Genomic DNA, 8,089 nt, shown 5'->3' with positions numbered 1-8,089 from the left:
GTTGGTTCATATTTGCCCTTCCCCATTACTTTTCGCATTTTGTTCCATACAATGGCCACCGCTTCGTCGGTTCCCAAACGGTTGTGCAATATACCGCCATTTCTCAGCTTGTCCTGCTTTATTCTTATATCACAATATAACACATACTTGTCCTGCTTTATTCCTATCTCTCCCAGGAATCGCTGCATCCACAACATCTCTTTATAAGCTTCTGTTGCAACTATGTACTCTGCTTCTGTTGTAGAGAGGGCTACTATTCTTTGTAGCCTTGACGCCCAAGATACTGTTGCACTTGCAAATGTATACAAATAACCTGTAGTGGAATTTTTAGTATCCATGTCTCCACCCATATCCGCATCTGTAAATCCTTCAAGCACGGTCTCATCATGACCAAAACATAAACAATAATGACTAGTACCCTTGAGATACCTCAAAATCCATTTTACTGTTTTCCAATGTTGTTTGCCTGGATTGGCAAGGGACCTACTCACTACTCCCACTGAATATGCAATGTCTGGTCGTGTGCATACCATGGCATACATCAAACTGCCAGTTGCTGAAGCATAAGGAATCTTGTTCATCTCTTCTTTCTCCTTGTCATCACTAGGACATAATTCAGTACTCAGCTTGAAGTGGGCTGCAAGGGGTGTATCAACTGGCTTGGCATCCTTCATATTAAACCTGTCAAACACCTTCTTGATATATTTTTCTTGTGGCAGCTACAACCTTTTGTTTTTCCTGTCAGGCATAATCCGCATGTCCAATATCTGTTGTGCTGGTCCCAAATCCTTCATTGCAAATTTGATACCCAAATCTTTCTTCAACCTATTGATCTTATTCTTATCATGCCCAACAATCAACATGTCATCCACATATAACAATAATATGATATACTTTCCTTGATCATACCTCTTGATATAGACACAATGGTCAGCTTCCAACCTCTGAAAACCATGTTCCAACATGAATGAATCAAATTTCTTGTACCATTGTCGAGGTGCCTGTTTCAACCCATAGAGACTCTTCTTCAACTTACAAACAAGGTCTTCTTTGCCTTTTTCTATGAAGCCTTATGGCTGCTCCATATAAATTTCTTCCTCCAATTCACCATGAAGGAATGCAGTTTTTACATCTAACTGTTCACATTCTAGGTCTAAAGTAGCAACTAGACCAAGAATGACTCTAATGAATGACATTTTAACAACATGTGAGAAAATTTCAGTGAAGTCAATTTCTTCTTTTTGGGCAAAACCTTTCACCACCAGTGTTGCTTTATACCTCTCCTTCTTTTTGTCACCTTCATGCTTAATCCTGTACACCCATTTGTTTTGTAGAGCCTTTCTACCTTTTGGGAGGTTTACCAACTCCCAAGTTTTATTTTCTTGCAAAGAGTTCATTTCTTCTTCCATTGCTTTCTTCCATTCTTTAATGTGCTTGACTTCACAAGCTTCTTGAAAACAATTAGATTCACCTTCATCAGTCAACAAAATATAGTTTGAAGGAGGATACCTTTGTGAAGACTTATGAGGCCTAGAAGATCTGTGAACCAACTGTGGTGGTGCATTATCAGATTGAATCTCCTGTAAAGGTTCCTGCAAGATTCCTTCTTCTTCTTGTTCATCATTTTCCACTTGTTCTTCTTCATGCCCCTGAATTTGTTGTTCATTTTCTTATATTGCTGGTATGTTTTCCTACTGGTCTTCAATCCTGTCAATAACCTTCTTGACCTCCAACTCTCCTACAGTCCTCTTGAACATTTCTGACTCATTAAATATAACATCCCTGCTTCTAATAATTTTATTTTTGACTGGATCCCATAGACGATAACCAAAATCTTCATCCGCATATCCCAAAAAAATGCATTTCATAGATTTATCATCTAGCTTAGTTCTATTTTCTTTGGGAATATGTACGAATGCTTCACATCCAGGAATTTTCAAGTGAGAATAATTCAAATTCTTACCAATCCAAACTTCTTCAGGGATACCGCCATCCAAGGCTGTAGTTGGAGATCTATTTATGAGATAGCACGCAGTCCTGACTACTTCAGCCCAAAAATTCTTCTCCAAACTGGAATTGGACAACATACTTCGCACATTTTCCATAATGGTGTGATTCATCCTTTTTGCGACACCATTCTATTGAGGAGTACCAGGCACAGAGTTCTCATGCTTTATGGCAAACCTGTTACAATATTCCTTGAATGCATTTGAACAATATTCTCCACCATTATCTATTCTTAAACACTTCAGCAATTTGTTAGTCTCTCTTTCAATGGCAACATGGAATTTTTGAAATATTCCAAACACTTCACTTTTTTTTTCATAGGATATGCCCAAACCTTCATGGATGCATCATCTATAAATGTTACAAAATATGATGCTCCTCCTAATGATTTGATGTTAACAGGCCCAAACACATTTGAGTGTACCAATTCTAACACATTTTTCTTTCTGTCATGGCCACCTCTAAGGAATGAAACCCTTTTTTGTCTACCATATATACAATGCTCACAAAGATCAAGATTGTAGGATTTCAAACCTGACAATAAATTTTTACCAACAAGGATATTTAAGCCCTTCTCACTCATGTGACCCAAACACTTATGCCACAGATCTGCTGAATTTCCTTCTTTTGTGACAGCAGAGAAATATGATTTTCCTATCAGTGTCTTCAATGTGCATAATGTTCCTGTCTTGGGTCCTGTGGCCACTACCAATGCACCTTTGCTAACTTTCCAGCCTCTTTTTCCAAAGCTTGTCGAATAGCCTTCATCATCCAGTCGTCCCATAGAGATTAAACTCATGCGCATTTCTGGTACATGCCTGACCTGTTTCAACAACATATCTTGTCCATCTTTCATCTTGATCTAGACATCTCCCACTCCAAAAATACTGCAAAAATGATTATTCCCCAAATGCACTCTACCATAATCACCAGGATTATATGAAACAAAACTATCTTTGCATGGGGTTACATGGTGAGATGCCCCAGAGTCAAGGATCCAATCAAAGCTACTGCTAGATGTATATACACATGCATCCTCTACTAAAGCAGTGAACAACACATCACCATCTATGGATACAGCAGTAGTCTCACCTTCATTTGCACTTGATGACTTGTGATTTGTACTAGACGGTCTCTAATCCTTTTGTCCTTTCTTCCAGAATTGACGTTCTTTCTTCATGTGCCCGGGTTTGCCACAATGAAAGCAGATGATTCTGCCTCTCCTTGATTTTGATTGGCCTCTCGATCTTGATCGCCCTTGCCGGCCTCGATCCATTCTTCTACCACAATCAACTAGAGCTAGAGCCTCTCCTCCCTGGTTTTCCGCAATTGACTTGCGTCGCAGCTCCTCATTCATTAAATTGTTGCTAACATCATCAAACTTCAGGGTCCCTGTAGTCGCTGAAGTGCTCATAGCTACAATTAAATTTTTCCAACTGTCTAGCATATAACACATCAGCAATATAGCTCTAATTTCATCATCTAAAATGATTTTAACAAAGGCAAGTTGATTAGTAATAATATTAAATGCATTCAAGTGCTCAGCAACTGAAGCACCCTCCTTCATTTTGAGATTATAAAGCTTCTTCATCAAGAACACTTTGTTTGATGCCGTGTTCTTCTCATATAGATCATGGAGCTTCTTCCATAATCCTTCAGCCGTCTTTTCTTCGAACACATTGAAATAAACATTCTTTGCTAAATATTGGCGGATTTTTGCAATTGCCTTTCTATCTAGGTTATTCCACTCTTTATTTGTCATTGATGAGGGTTTCTTTGTTGTGCCCTCAATCGGCAAAAACTGATCCTTTAAAATTAGTATATCCTCCATTTGTGATTTCCATAGGGCGAAATTAGCCCCACTCAACTTCTCCATATCTATAATTGTTGTCTCCATTTTCAATCAAATTCATGCCCCAAAACACAAAAACTCCACTTAAAAATAAAACTTTAATTATTACTCTTTCTCCTTTTAAAATGTCATTTTCAAAATTCCTATTCCTTTTAAAATATACTTTTCAAAATTCCAACATATAATTATATATTTTCATAATAAATATAAAAACATATATAATGTTTTGACCTTTTCACATTTCACTCATACATATGTTGGTTTGAGAAAACACTTGATGTATATGTGCAAGCTTGATGTAAAAAAAAAACTTACGAACACCACGTTTCAACTCCAATCTCTACGGATCTCCATTTTTCAAACTCCAGCAACACGTATGGATCTCCACGTTTCAACATAGGTCCACGACCTTGTTTTTCTTGCAGCAACTATCTTTTAGTTCCAGGGTTCCTCAGCGATTTCCTGGACATATCCTTCAACAGCTCCGGGGGAAACAACCAATGTTTTAATGAACATTGCCAGAGTAAGGTGATGGCACTAAGCAACTTGCACAGTGGATATTCGACCCTAGCTCCGATACCAGTTGTTAATTCAGTTGTTAATTCAGAGCGTACATAACACACAGCGGATTCATACTCAGAGACTTAGATGGCAATAGCAGAGAATAACTCACACAGACAAATAAATGGAGAAACAACAAGATTACTCAGTCAGAAACAACGGAATAGATAAAACAATCACTGGAGAACAGAAATCGCTTAGCATTACATAACAGGCCAGAAAATAATTCACAAAGACAGATAAATGGAGAAACAACAAAATTACTCAGTCAGAAACAGCGGAATAGATAAAACAATCACTAGAAAACAGAAATCGCTTAGCATTACATAACAGGGTTGGGCCTTGGCTTACTTTCCTTGGCCAGAGAAATTACAAATTTATAGAGCCGGAAGAAGGATCTACAATCATGTATGTGATTCAAATGGAGATCTGAAATGATCTAGAAACTAATGGTCATGTAGAAAGATCTAAAATGCTAGAGATCTAGAAAGATCTGATCTAAAAGGATCTAGAATCCTGCGTGAATTTCGCTTCACACTTAACAAAATGTGCAGGTTTTGCCATCGAAACGAATCTCGTTAAGATGCTATAGGTGTGCAGCGAACATTACCCCTTTTCTTCTAAGTTCTACAGCTGATGGGAGAGTGACGTACCTCTTTTTCTTCCACATTCTATTGTGTTCAGTATGATCTGTGGGATCGGATGAGCGGATGATATTTTCATATACGAACCCTAAGAGATGTGAATCCGGCCTGAATGATTGCGCTGTTAATACATGCGAATCCAGCCTGTCACGTTTGTACAGAAAAGGGGACAGAGTCTGCCAAACGTGCCTTAGAACGTAAATCAGATCAAGATCTGTGCCTGCCTGCCTGCCATTGGAGGATCATTTGTAAGACAAACATGGGTATTTGATTTTCTAGCTTCATAATATCTTCCTGAACTGCAGCAAAAACATGGCCGTTTGATTTTCTAGTTTCATAATATCTTCCTCAGCTTCCGATGGTTGCTGGTTTTGAAAAAAGAAAAAGCGAATTGCTTGATCACAGTCCCAATCCCGGGTGAAGATCTTCCTAAGAAATCATAAAACAGGGGAAAAAACATAGGTATTTAAAACAGGGAACCCAAAAAAAACAGAGGTATTTATAATGTCATAGACGGAAATGTAAACATATATTTTTGCGTATGTATTATATCTAAACTATTATCTAGAATTAAAAAAAGCTTTTAATCTAAATGACATTGCATGAGCCAAAATTGTAGGTTGGGTTAGTGTCAGATTTGGCTCTATTTATTGGGCTGAATCGGAAGAAAAGACCTCTTGAGCAAACCCCTGACAATTGAGCTAAAATTGTAAGTTGGGTCAGTGTCAGATTTGGCTCTATTTATTCGGTTGAATCAGAAGAAAAGACCTCTTGAGCAAACCCCTGACAATTGAACAAGGGTTTATGATTAAAATCTGTTTCTGGTTCATTCACTTCTTTTCTTTAACTATGATAATTGGTTAAGGTAGATCTCATACATAGTTTTTCTGCAGGAGCAATCAAAGTATAAAACATATCTATTAATGAAATATTATGAATTAATTCTAAGAATACATATGATTTAAGCAAAAAAATATATATAAATCATATAAGAGAAATTTTTATTCGACACAAACAAATAAACTTAGACAAAACATCTTAAATAATACAGTCAATAAATTTGTTCATCGTACTTTACTTTCTAAAAATAAAAATAAACGATACCTTGAAATTTGCATCTCACTTAACTCTTCCAGATCATTACTAAATTTAACAGGCCTGGATCGATCATCAAACATTCAGCTAACAATAATCTGACTTTCAAGAAACTGTTAAATTACCACGAAATTTTCATTCTCATTTTTAATTCCTCTAAATCATTAATACAAACATTCAGCTAACAATAATCTGACTTTCAAGAAACTATTAAATTACCACGAAATTTTCATTCTCATTTTTAATTCGTCTAAATCATTAATTACTTTAACATATCTGGATTAAACATTCCATTAACAATGATCACAATTTCAATCCACTGTTCTATGCTGCACAGCAAACTAGATATTGTTTGTCCATTCAACTAGCAATAATCTTGAAGTTGGTAGCTAATAGTGGATATACTAGAATACACTATTAAATGCAGCGTAGCAAGGGAGCAATAAGTTTGAAGTTGGCAGTTAATAGTGTTTATATAAATATAAACCGTTAATGTTGAATGCATCATTAAATTCTCAGCACTTGTAGTCTACTGTTAGTTTAACTAAGGGATTTTTTATTTTATTTTTCAGTAAATTTTGTTTAAAATAGTGATAAAATTTACGGAATTTGACTGTTTTCTCAGAATATTGAATTCATTTTTTATTTAAAAACATATTTTAAATCGCTAAAATTTAAGATTTTAGCATAAAATAGAATGTAAAATAAATTTAAAATGTAACTTTTAGCAATTAAACTTCTACCCAAATATATATGTATATATTTACTGTTAAATTCTAAATGTTTAAACATTGAAATAGCAATTGCAAATCCAATACCGAAAATATTAAACTTGATAAATATTGTTTCACTTAAAATCTTAGCTTTTAATATTATGATTCAATTAGGATGTATACACAGTGATAATCACTGTTTATTTTGGATCTACCTTATATTAAGTCTTTTACTTTATATCTATTTTTTATATTCATACATATATTTTAAAACAACTAAAATTCAGGATTTTACTAAATTTAAAAGCTTATGCGCAGATTGTCAAAAGTGGTCGGAATCTGAGCAAAAAAATTTCTAGAAATCTTGAATCATGTTTTTGATGATGGAAATGAATTCAATACCATCAAAACCCTCTGGGCTACCCAAAATCTTAAAATTTGACAGCCGTAAATTTGACAGTGAGAGGAAAAAACATTCAGGTAGAGGGTAGCAAAAAAAAATCCATTCAAGGGTAAGGAGAAAGAGAAGGGTGGAAAATGGAAAATGGAAAGGAAAGAAGAATGCAAGTCTAAAGAAAGAAGGGGAGAAAACTATATGCAAACATTGTTCCAAAGTGGGGCATGATGGAATCCACAGTTGGAATCTACATCCCGAATTAAGGCCTAAGAAACCAAAAAATAAGGGGAAACAAAAGACTACCGCCACCACACAACATGATCTTGGATCCGTTCTGGTGATGAGACCACGATTTCAGCCATGGTCACAAAGGTAAAAGAAGCTATAGCAAGCACTAGGTCCTCACATAGTCACAACAACACTCCAAATGAAGAATCAAAGATAGAGTTGTTCCATGTAAGGGCAATCTCAAATCATACAAAGATTGATGCATTATTTGATAGTGGGTCACAATCAAACTTAATTTCAGAAGAGTTGGTCAAAAAGCTTAACCATGACATTGTACCTCATCACAAGCCATACCCTTTGGGTTGGATAGTCAATAATGCAAATTTACAGGTTACAAGAAAATGCTTATTCAAGTTTGCCATTACTAAAAAATTCATTGATGAAGTTGAGTTAGATGCAGTTCCACTTGACATCTCAGGAATTATTCTGGGGAGCCCATATTTGTATGATAGGAAAGAGGTATTTTATTGCCATGAGAACAAATATCAATTGCTCAAGGATGGAGTGGAGTATATTGTGAGAGCCCATTGCA

General features: G+C 35.8%; 1 pseudogene; it reads right to left on the bottom strand.

Annotated features, from left to right (window-relative positions):
* Positions 1-4,703: 4,703 nt before the first annotated feature.
* On the bottom strand, positions 4,704-6,242 carry LOC149227013 (uncharacterized; annotated as a pseudogene).
* Between the last annotated feature and the right edge of the window lie 1,847 nt (positions 6,243-8,089).

This window comes from Pinus tabuliformis, chromosome J, assembly GCF_031772625.1.
Source record: "Pinus tabuliformis cultivar Carrire ecotype Pingquan chromosome J, CPIR1, whole genome shotgun sequence".
NCBI lineage: Eukaryota > Viridiplantae > Streptophyta > Pinopsida > Pinales > Pinaceae > Pinus > Pinus tabuliformis.
This window is presented reverse-complemented; position numbering and strand designations above follow the sequence as displayed.